The sequence below is a fragment of the Rhinopithecus roxellana genome, chromosome 5 (genome assembly GCF_007565055.1).
Source record: "Rhinopithecus roxellana isolate Shanxi Qingling chromosome 5, ASM756505v1, whole genome shotgun sequence".
Classification (NCBI taxonomy): domain Eukaryota; kingdom Metazoa; phylum Chordata; class Mammalia; order Primates; family Cercopithecidae; genus Rhinopithecus; species Rhinopithecus roxellana.
The window spans coordinates 107,312,698-107,324,794 of record NC_044553.1 but is presented as its reverse complement, the minus strand read 5'-3'; the positions used below and the strand labels follow the sequence as shown (position 1 = coordinate 107,324,794).

Here is a 12,097-nt window from a genome sequence, read left to right as displayed (position 1 = left end):
TAAAAATTATGATGTGGATCTATATTCTCATAGAAATATCTTCACAATATATTAAGTGAGAAATGCAGGTTAGAAGCCAGTACATTTAATTTTTGCATTTCTATAAACATATGTAAATATAATAATATTGGGTATATATCCAATATTAAGAGTAACAATATAGGGTAATGAGATGTGGATAATGGTTTTGCTGGGGTTTTTTTGTATTTTATAAAGTTTTTTTTCTTTTTTTTGTATTGTATAATGTTTCATCAATGAACATAAGTGATGTATGAAATACATGATTAATTTAAAAACAATCCAAAATAACAAACAGAAAAATCAAGGGGTATGAAATACAGTGGATTTTCATTATTAAAAGTAATTATGTGGCCGGGCGCGGTGGCTCAAGCCTGTAATCCTAGCACTTTAGGAGGCCGAGACGGGTGGATCACGAGGTCAGGAGATCGAGACCATCCTGGCTAACATGGTGAAACCCCGTCTCTACTAAAAAAATACAAAAACTTAGCCGGGCGATGTGGCGGGCACCTGTAGTCCCAGCTACTCGGGAGGCTGAGGCGAGAGAATGGCGTAAACCCGGGAGGCGGAGCTTGCAGTGAGCTGAGATCCGGCCACTGCACTCCAGCCTGGGAGACAGAGCGAGACTCCGTCTCAAAAAAAAAAAAAAAAAAAAAAAAAAGTAATTATGTTCTATTAAGTCACTACAAACACTCAATTAATGAATACTGAACCATTGCTTTAGCCTAAAGGAAATAGAAGTTAGGTGCTTTCAAGTCTCTGGTCACATAAGCCTCTGATAAATATATGGGAAGCTGATCCAAATTCATAAGAAAAATACTAATACTCCAAAGGATGGCTAGGCCAAGGGTATGAACAAGTCATAACAGGAGAAATACAATTAGCAAATAAACCCATGAGAAAACCCTGAGCCCCCAAACTGGGCAACATAGTGAAACCTCCTCTCAACAAAATATATGTATTTTTTAATTAGCCAGGCAAGGTTGAGCATGCCTGTACTCCTAGCTACTCGGGAGGCTGAGGGAGGAGGATCTCTTGAGCCCCAGAAGGTCGAGGCTACAGTGAACCATGATGGCACCACTGCACTCCAACCCGGGTGACAGACTGAGACTTTGCCACAAAACAAAACAAAAACCTCAGGCCCATTCATTTATTCACATCCATCCATTTATTCATTCACACAGGCATATATAAGGTACCTCCAAATGTGCACAGCCGGGTGCTCCAAAAGTCACAGATATAAGGCATTAAGTCCTATTCCTGGGTAATTTGGGAGACACACGCTGAATCCAGGAAGTATGCACACGTGGGTGTGGAGGCCTCGGCCTCCCCTGTTTCCTACTGTGTGTGGGGTGCCTCCACTCACCATTACACCAAACAAGTGGTTACTCGCTTGCCCTGGGACACCCAAGGAAGGTGCTGCTGATTGTGATCACCAACTCAGCAAACCCTTAGGCTCCAGGATGCTGATCTGCTGTCCATTTCCACACACTGATGAGGGGAAGGCATCCCACCCAGGTGAAGGGCATTCCTAAAAAGTCAGTAGATCCTTGGTAAAAGGCTATAATTTAGACACATAGTTGTCACTTGATCTAAAGACATACCACTTCTTCCAACAACTTGAAACTATTCTTCAGATTAAGTTTATATTATTCCTACAGTAAAGCTTAGTCAAATAGCTGCAATTAACATTATTTATAAAACACCTATTTTTCTAATGAGTTATTAGGTTCCCTTCCTTTCCTGCAAACTGTGTCTAAAAAGAAGCCAGTAAGTTGTTTGTTTTTTTTTAGACAGAGTCTCACTCTCATCCAGGCAGGAGTGCGGTAGCGCGATGCCAGCTCACTGCAACCTCAGCTTCCCGGGTTCAAGAGATTCTCCTGCCACAGCCTCCAAGTAGCTGGGGTTACAGGCATGGGCCTCTACACTTGGCTAATTTTTGTATTTTTAATAGAAACGGGGTTTCACCACGTTGGCCAGGCTGGTCACGAACTCCTGACCTCAGATGATCTGCCCATCTAGGCCTCCCAAAAGTGCTGAGATTACAGACACGAGCCACCTCACCTGGCCAGAAGCCAGTAAGTCTTAAATGCAAGATGCGTTTTCTCATGTGTAGGATGAGTAACTGAGATCTTGCATCCAAACATGAAATTGAATAAACTGACCTTTCAATGTCTGTTCCTCTTATGATGCTAATAATCTCACTCTGAATTCCACCTCTAACCTTCCCAAGAATATTAAACAGGATCATGACTAGCAAAGTTAATTCTTTTTAAATATATAAGTCAGGAAGAGAAAAAAATATTAGCATAGAAAGTACTTTTATGATGTATTAATACTTCACAAATCTAAAATTAAAGTTCAGTTTATGTATGAAATATAGCATAACTTGAGTTACTTAAGTTTCATAAAATGCAAAAAATACAGTTTTTCCAGACAATAATTACAAATTTAATCCATTTACTTTCATAAATGTCATAAAGTTGTTAATTATGCTATAAACAGTGTTACAAGCTGTTGGCCTTCAAAGAATTGCAGAGTTCTTGCTTATTTCTGAGAAGCATATAACTCTGGAACACTAAAAACTTCAGGTGAAAACAGTTTAAAACTATAATATTTTCTGGTCTAAAGGTCATTAACAGCATAAGCCAATTCCAAAAGGTACTAAGTTTCAAGGATACACAGAGGACAAGAAAAAATATTCCAAAATCCATGGTTATAACTCTTTTCAAAGGGCCTTCTTAGCCCCTGTCTTCTAGAAAGCAGAGCCCGAGACAAGGATTAAAGTGATGACAACTTAATGTGCGAGGTACTAGCCCAGAACAGTAAGAGTGAGGAAAGAGAGAGCAAGGCCAAGAAAGAGTCCAAGGATTGTGTGATAAAGGGTGTAACTGCACCAGCCACCTTCAAAACAAGCCAGGCCACTAGGCAAGTATGTCTATCAGCACACAGGACTTTCTTAGAAAGAGCTGCAAGAAGAAACTGTACCTCAGAGTAGTCCCTGGAAGGGAGAAAGAAAGGGAAATTGATCTGTCCAGTGCCATCCTATCCTCTCCCATTGGTTAAGATTCACCACAGGAGCCAGAGACCCAACACTTCCGGGTTTCACCCTCCAGCCCTTGGACAGCCACTCGAGAAGCCAGGTTCTAGGCCCCTGGTGCGGCATTTCATCCAAGACCAATGGTGGAGAGAGATGTGGCACTTGACAGGGCTCAGCAGGTGGGGCCTGAAGGCCACATTGGTCCAGGGCTTCATCGATGAACTCCAGCCTGCTCTGTAAACTCCAGCAAAAGTGTGGTCAGGGAGGAGGAGCTCAAAAGGAGGCAGCAACAAAACATACACCTAAAAATGCCTGCAAAGCTTATTACTATCAATATACCTTATTACTATCATTATATCCAATACAGAAGCATTGACACCAGGGATTTATTTCCTTATCTCAAATTTCCAAGTAACTTGCCCAATCAAGGACAGCACAATGACCACCTCAGGCCAGCTGTGGTTACTCTATAACATATTGGGAACCACAATAAAGTCAAGCTCCATGTTACTGACTGGAGATTAGGGCCTGGACTCAGAATATGGGTGCACCTTCCAGAATGATTCCATCTGAGCTGGCATTTGTTCAGCCCCTCATTATAATCAAGTAGCTGCCACATTAGCAGTTAACAGGACTTCCCAACCCTCTCCCTTTCAGACGATCTTCTCCCGTGTCATGTGTCCATTTTTCAGCAGACTGGTACCTTTTCCTGAAATAATGTAGCTTTTAAATATCAGGGAGTTGCGAGGCTTTGGGGTTCTAGTGTCATATTCCAGGATTTTATTCATATCTCATTCTGTGGCCAGGCCCTAATGTGTAATTGTTGTGTGTTTGTTCTAAAGTCCTGTGTACTGATAGAATTTTATATACTTTACTCAGGTTGCAGTGACACTAGTTAAAACACTAATAATCATTTACTCAGGTTTACAGTTGGCACGATTCTTGGTATTTATCATTCAGTGGTCATTTCATTGACTATTAATCACTGAGTCTCTAAGGCTGGAGCAGTTACCACACATGCTAGGCACTCAGTAAACATTTATTTAGTGAATGACATTTGTTTCTTTGATCGGATTTGGATCTTAGTGAGAACTGGATGACTAACTGAAATATGATTACATGTATGACTACCCTTTAAAATGTTTAAGGGAAATTAACAGAATTTATAAATAGTATTAATTGAGGGATTTAATTGGTTAAATTTATAAATTAAACATTGTTCAAAGACAAGTGCTTTTCATTTTAACATAAATATCAGACTTACAAATGAATTTATAAGATTTGTAAGTTATTTTTTAAAGTTTAATGTAGAATCAGTTTCACATTTATGACTTCAAAGAATTAAGTATTTAATAAAATACTGCTAACCGTAAATCTCCCTTTCTGGGCCTTAGACATTAAAAAACCTAGGGGTAAGAAAGATAGAGACCCTTATCATGAGAGGCAAGATATGTATAAAATGCTGTAAGAACACAGAGAATGAAGCAACCCATCCCCCACCCTGAGCAGGTGAGGGAAAAGGAAGGAAAAAGGGGTAAAAATTCCTAAAATTTCTAAAGCAGCAGGTAATGCTTCAACAGAATCTTAAAGGAGGAGAAAGCAAAACACCAGGAGGACAATAGAGGGAGGTAGAGGAGAAGCTTATTTCATCAGAAGGAAGAACATGGGCCTGGTCCAGAGGGATAACCCAACAGGGCATGGTATGGAAACTGCCAAGTAGCTCAGATGGCTAGAGCTAGGCCAGCAGACACAAGGGCTTGACAACCAATGGGAAGCAGTACAAGTTTACACTGAAGGGCCACTGAAGGATTTTCAGCAGGGGGTGATCATTCCTGTTTTAGGAAGATCCCTCTGGCCACAGTGGGATGGCCTGGAGTGGGAGAGAAAATAGGTGGGAGAGGTGGCAATGTAGATGATAAGTAATGTGGCCCCACCCTGAGGAGTGATGGTGGTGCAGAGAGAGATTGACAGATCTTAGAGCACTTAAGAGGTAAAAATCTACAGAACGTAGAGAGATAAGGGTGTGGAGTAATGTCCCTAGCACAATGCCAAATGAATCACTGAGGACACTCAAAAGTGTTGAATGAATGGTGAATAAAATAATGGCAACAATAACAAAACACGGCATTTGGTGGAAGTTACTATATATTGAGCCCTTTGCCAAGAGCTTTGCCTTTATTATCTAATTTTATCTTCATGTCCATCCTTCAAGGAAGATATGCTTAATTTCCAGAAACTAAGACACATGGAAGGTGGATTACTTGCCCAAGCTCACCCACCTAATCAAGAGAGGAGTCGGGATTGAAGTGGAGGTAATAAGCTCCAGAGTGCTATGCCCAAAGATGAAGGTTGGTTTTATAGTTTCTAGTAAATTGGAGTGATGAAAATGTTTGGATGGATTTTAAAAATATATTTTTTGAAAACTAATTTGAGGTGTGTGGGGGTGTCCGAGTAGAGCTGTCCAGATAGGCTGCCTAAAGCTCAAGAGAAATGTCAGGACAGGAATTATGAACAGGTGATCACATGGGTTATCATGAGAGTCATGGTATCACACACGAAACATGAACCAAGTGAAAAGACTAGATGACCAATAGCAAACTCCTTGTGATCACTGATTTTAAAAAGTTGGACAGAGAAAGAGAGGCCAGAAAATAAAACATAGTGAACAGAGAGTTAAGAGTTTAACCAGCAGTGGTGTGGTAGGAATCACAGTAGAAGACGTTTCCAGAAGGAGATGGTCAAAATGCACAACAAAGCAGAGCTGCCAAAAATAAAGACACAAATGCCTGCTGGATTCATCTTTTAGGACGACGTTGGTAACTTAACTGAAGTAGATCCATTGTATGATGGAGGGGGCAGTAGATTACATTGGTTGACAGTGATACATGATCAGGAAGTGAAAGCAGTGGGTAGAGATATGCTTTCTAAAAGTCCAGCAATGAAGAAAAGAGTGAGACACGGGAGGCCTAAGGGGAGACAGAGTCGAGGGGAAGATTTAAACAAGAAGATTTAAACTTGCTTAATTGTAACCTGCATGGACCTTGGGGGACTGAACAAAGGAGTTCGAATGTGGGAATAAAGATAAGAGACAAAAAAATATGTTTGGAAGAAGGGGTCGGGGGCACCTTGCCTCTAGTGGACAAGGGCCCTGAGCTTTACAAAGTTCTCTCTGTATTTATTGGTAAAAGAGATAGCGAGAAGGGGGCGTGGAAGAAGAGGTCAGCTGCTCAGGTCCAGAGTAGGCTTGCAAGACTGCATTCCTCGAACAATAGGCTCTAGATGACCCAGTAGATAACCTCAAGTTAAGTGTCAGTAAAGGAGAGCATGAAGACGGGGGTGGGGGTGGGGATGGGGGGGGCAAGAAGGTAGGACTAATACCATGGGGTCTTGGGGCTGTAATGGGTCTTCAAGAGCCATGACAAAGAGTGGAAGAGGAAGCCATTCAAGAACATAATAAAGGATTAATGACTTATCTTGAAGCTGAAGCCATAAATATGTAACATTAGCACAATTATAAGATTTTCTCCAGCAATTTCTGGCAGCCCCTGGATAGGAGAGAAGACAGATGTTAGAGGGCTCCAAGGCTTGAGGTTGGCAAAAGACACAGGAAAGATAGTGACGGGAGCAGTTTGCAGTGGTCTGTGAGAAAGGAAGCTGCCCTGCATGGGATCTGGGCAGGCAGGAAAGGAAGAGAAGTCCTAAGATATCCAACTTGGGGAAAAGAGCTTCAGAAAAAGGGCCAGGCCTGTCAACACTGCTGAGCTACAGGACAAAATAGCAAGTTGAGTGGAACTTTCCTCCTGACCTGGAATCACAGTTAAGGTCCGAAGCTAATGACTGAAAGCTCACAATAGTCCACAGTCAGAGTCACCGACAAGTTTCTAGCCATGATGCCAGCTACTACAGCACAACTTTCCAAGAGGTGTCAAAACTGGTCCCCTGCCTCCCACTCAATCAATATAAGAGAGGAAATCAACATAAAGAGAGGAAAAGAAGGACCCTTCAGTGTGACAAGAGTGACATGTAACACCTAAGCCAGAAAGACAAGGTTCAAGTCCCAGATCTGCCAACTTATAAACCATGTGATGTAGGGCTATATATATACATCCACTCTGGTCCTCGGATTCCTCATTTATAAAATGAGGATAATGTCTACTCGAAATGGTTATCACAAAGATTAAACCAATTAAAATATTTAACATTCTTAGAACTGCACTATGTAAATATTAGCTATTTTTCTTTTTCTTTCTTTCTTTTTTTTTTTTGAGACATAATCTCACTCTGTTGCCCAGGTTGGAGTGCAGTGGCACAATCTCAGCTCATTGCAACCTCCACTTCCTGGGTTCAAGCAATTCTCCCACCTCAGCATCCCGAGTAGCTGAGACTACAGGCACACGCACCACCACGCCCAGCTAATTTTTGTATTTTTAGTAGAGACGGGGTTTTGCAATGTTGGCCAGGCTGGTCTCCAATTCCTGGCCTCAAGTGATCTGCCTGCCCCGGTCTCCCAAAGTGCTGGGATTACAAGCATGAGCTACTGCACCTGGCCAATGGGTTTTCAAATGACATTAAATTCAATTCAAGGTAAATGGAAGACACAAATCCATATCCATGTTTCTTTGCCTCCTTTCTTCTCCCCGCTCCCTTTTTTTTTTTTTAACAAGGCTTTTCTCTAATGACTATATATCATGGGAGCAATTAAAACTATACTACACATACACACACACACAAACACACACACATATAAAAATTTGTACTTAGAATTGTTGAAATCCTTTGATGTACAAATTTTACATCTCAGAGTGGAGTCCATCATAAAGAAAGTCCATTCCTAAATACAGAAAGACAATCTTAACATGGAAAAATATGTCTAACACAACACTTTTTTTTTTTTTTTTGAGACCAAGTCTCAGTCTGTCACCCAGGCTGGAGTGCAGTGGCGTGATCTTGGTTCACTGTCCACCCCCTGGGTTCAAGCGATTCTGCCTCAGCCTCCCAAGTACTTACGAATTCAGGTGTGCACCACCATGCCCAGCTAACTTCTTTGTATTTTTAGAAGAGACGGGGTTTTACCATTTTGGCCAGCCTGGTCGTGAATTCCTGACCTCAAGTGATCTGCCCACCTCAGCCTCCCAAAGTGCTGAGATTACAGGCATGAGCCACCACACCTGGGCTATTGGCTACTTTTCTTATTCCCTCACATTCTCACAGGAAACTGATAAGGATGCTTTCCCTTTCTCAAAGCCAATTCAGAGGGACTCCAAGAAAACCACTTGAAAAGACTAGAGTTGCCTTCAGGGAAAGAATACCATTCTCTATGGCCCTCAGAGGGTATGAAAGAAGACTCCCATGGTTTCCCTGAGTCAACAAGAAGGTACAGGTTGGGAGAGCAGCAGGAGAGGAGCCATGGCCTGTCCAGACAACTTCAAGGGTAAGGGAAACAGCACCAGGAAAAGAGGGTGGGATTATATGCCACAGATGGGACCACAGGAAGACACAGATGCCACACCAGCATCAGACAGAACTGGGGGGACCAGAGCAAGACTAGGAACCCCAACACACCCTCCGCAGGTGGGAGACACATAGAACTAAGCCTCTCCAGCTGTCCTTCCTGTGCCCAGCACCAAGGGAAGGAGCATCTGGAAAAGGGAGAGGGAGGAGGTGCACAGAACCTGACCACAGCACCCTCTTCCGCTACCAGCAGCCAGGATCCCATCTCTGCCCATGCTGCTGAGGACAAACTGTCAATCAGGGTAGAAATTGATGTTTTCAAAACAAAAAGGGGCCAAGTGTGGTGGGTCACATCTGTAATCCCTGCACTTTGGGAGGCTGAGGCAGGCGAGTCACTTGAGGCCAGGAGTTTGAGACCAGCCTGGCCAACATGGCGAAACCTCGTCTCTACTAAAAGTACAAAAATTAGCCAGACACGGTGGCATGGGCCTGTTGTCCCAGGTACTTAGGAGACTGAGGCAGGAGAATCACTTGAACCCGGGAGTCAGAGGTTACAGTGAGCCAAGATGGCACCATTGCACTCCAGCCTGGGTGACAGAGAAAGAGAGAAAGACTCACCTCAAAAAAAAAAAAAAAAAAAAAAAAAGGGGGCTAAGTCATACAGAAATAAAAAGGTTTTAAAACTTAAACATGGCAGGAAATACATGGCTCCGGTCAAAGGATTCTCAAGAGTCCTACTCCACAGAAGCAGAGAAGAATTTGCTTCAGCACAGTGGAAAGCAGTGATATAGCAAAAATAAAACCAATTCCTATGTATGTGCAGAGCTGAGACCTCTCAATAAATAAGCCAAATATAAAAGATCTTCAGGCTGCAGGTTCTCCATGGTCACCCTCACTCAACCTGTTCCAGTGACCGAGCCCATGAGAAAGTAGCCCCGTGGGCACAAGCTCATTCCCTCCAGTGGCTGAGCTCTGCCATTCCTCCTGCCACCCAAACCTGGCCCATGCATCCAGTATGCAGAATTAGGCTTCTGCCCTAGTTTCCTGATTATATCCCAGCTTCCCTCTGGAAAAGTCCTGGCCATCTGGCTAATGTCCTAACAACAACTCAAGCCTTCTCCAATCCTCTCTCCCTGAGAACTGAACTCTTCCCCTATTGGATCCCTCCTGATTGAAGTTTCTATTCTTCCTCTTAGAGCCATGGTGGCACTTCCTCTCCCAGTGGCTTACCCCCATTATAATACCCCTGGTGTTTGGCCAAGGCCAAAGTCACAACATCCTCTTGGATATCCCACTAGAATTGCTGAAGACTCTTTACAGGAGAAGCCCCACAACCTGGACTGACCTCTGGTCGCCAGGCTTACCCTCCCTGCCGCCCAGCAGTTCTGGTCAAGACCACATGGGTTATGATTACATGGGGGGTTACAAATTGGAAAGTTGCTGCAACAGAACCAGAGGAATCGCTCAGGGCAGGAGCTCACAGGATGGAATTTAAGAACTCAGGTTAAAGCAGGTCTGGGTGATGCCAGAGCTCCAGTCTGGCTATGGGACGGGTGGATGCAATGGAGGAGGTGAAGGCCACCAGCATGGAGGAGGGCCATGAACTAAGACACTAAGGACTCACTTGCTGAGCCACGGATCCCCCAAGACAGAGCTGGTGTGTCACAGTGACATGGCTGGAAAGAGGATCATTTAATCTTGCCTCAGAGGAGGGAGACCAGAAAGGTGCACATGTGCTTTCTTTGTTTAACATTTTACTATGAAAGATTTTAAATATACCACAAAACCTATGTAATGAACCGCCATGTTGCCATCACTCAGCTTCAACAGTTATTAAAATTTTGCCTCCCTTATATCCCCTGGATCTCCTCCCTGGTGCCCCTCCACCACCACCACCACCGGATTATTTTAAAGCAAATCACGGACATCGTTATCATTTCATTTGTAAATACTGCAACATGGATCTCTAGCGGATAAGCACTCTTTTTTTAAAAAAATAACCAAGAACCAACAATCAAACCTAAAGAAATTAAAGAACAATTCTTTAAAATCATCTAATATCCCATCTATGATCATGTTTCCATATTAAACTCATAAATGCCTTTTGACAGATAGGTTGTTTGAATCCAGATGAAAATAAGGTTCACTTGTTGCACTGGATTGATTTGTCCCTGTCCCACTTTGGTTTCCCCTAGAAACAGACCCTGGGGCAATGATTTCAGTGCAAATGGTTTATTTGGGAGGTGACCCCAGTGAAACTGGTAGGGGAACCAGAAAATGAGACAGTGGGAGGAGCACCAACAAAGGGTGCATTACCGCTGGGGGCAAATGAAGCTCAGTCTCTCTGGGCAACTCTGGAAAACAGTGTGGGGCATCACTGAGAGTTTTCCCAACCCTGGGGGTAGAGGGAAGGAAGCTGGGGTATTTGTCCACCAGCTCTCCATCCATCTTTGGCCGAGCACTGCTTCCAGAGACATTAACTCTCTAGGTCATTAATTCTCGGGCACTCTGCTCCGCTTACCATGTATAATCTTGGGGACAGAATAAATGCCCTTGGGGAAAGGGTCACAGGTGTTCCTGGCACACAGCCTCCAGCAAGCTATAGAGGTAGAAGTGGAGTGAAGGTAGGCAGAACATCAATTGCATCTGCCACAGTCCCTTCAAAGTTTCTTTCATTAACACCACTTCCCCCCCGTCTTTTTTTTCCCCATGTATTTACTGAAGAAATGTGGCCTCTTTTAGAATTTCCACATTCTGAATCCAGTGGATTTCATTCCCATAGTGTTGTTTGATATGAACCCCTATCTTCCATAATTTCTTTTTTTTTTTTTTTTGAGAGGGAGTCTTGCTGTGTCATCAGGCTGGAGTGCAGTGGCGATCTTGGCTCACTGCAACCTCCGATTCCCAGGTTCAAGCAGTCTCCTGCCTCAGCCTCCTGAGTAGCTGGGATTACAGGTGCGTGCCACCACACTCGGCTAATATTTGTATTTTTAGTAGAGACAGGGGTTTCACCGTCTTGGCCAGGATGGTCTCGATCTCCTGACCTCGTGACCTGCCAGCCTAGGCCTCCCAAAGTGCTGGGATTAGAGGCATGAGCCACTGTGCTGGCCCATACTTTCTATAAATTAAATAGTTGGAAGATTGATCAGATCACAATTCTATTTTTTGGCAAGAAACCTACAGGTAAGTCTGTGTCCTTCCTAAACCACTACATAGGAAGTGTGGGCTTCTAACAACTAAAGGTTTGCCCGGCTTGAAAGAAGCTTGAGCCCCCTCTCATTGGTTGGTTATGTGGTTTGATTCAGCATATTCCCAAGCTGATCAACTTCTTCCACATGCCATGGAAACTGGACAAACGTGAAGTGAACAAGTTAGGCTCTGTGTCACTCAAAGGCCTTGCCAGCAGATTTCAAGCAGGGTTTGCTTGTGACTTGGAACAAACATCTGAAGATGGCATTGATTCTTCCACTCCTTACAGCACCTTTCAAACACCAAGCCCCTTCTGAAACCAACTTGTACACCAGAACAGTGCAAGACCACGTGAATTTCTGACTTTGAATGTCAGGTGTGTGAATCTATTTACACTTT

The 12,097-nt window shown here is 43.4% G+C and overlaps 1 protein-coding gene across 6 annotated transcripts in view; it reads right to left on the bottom strand.

Annotated features, from left to right (window-relative positions):
* Positions 1-12,097, bottom strand: part of SH3GL3 (SH3 domain containing GRB2 like 3, endophilin A3) — a 199,379-nt gene that overhangs the window by 143,075 nt on the left and 44,207 nt on the right. The window lies entirely within an intron of this gene.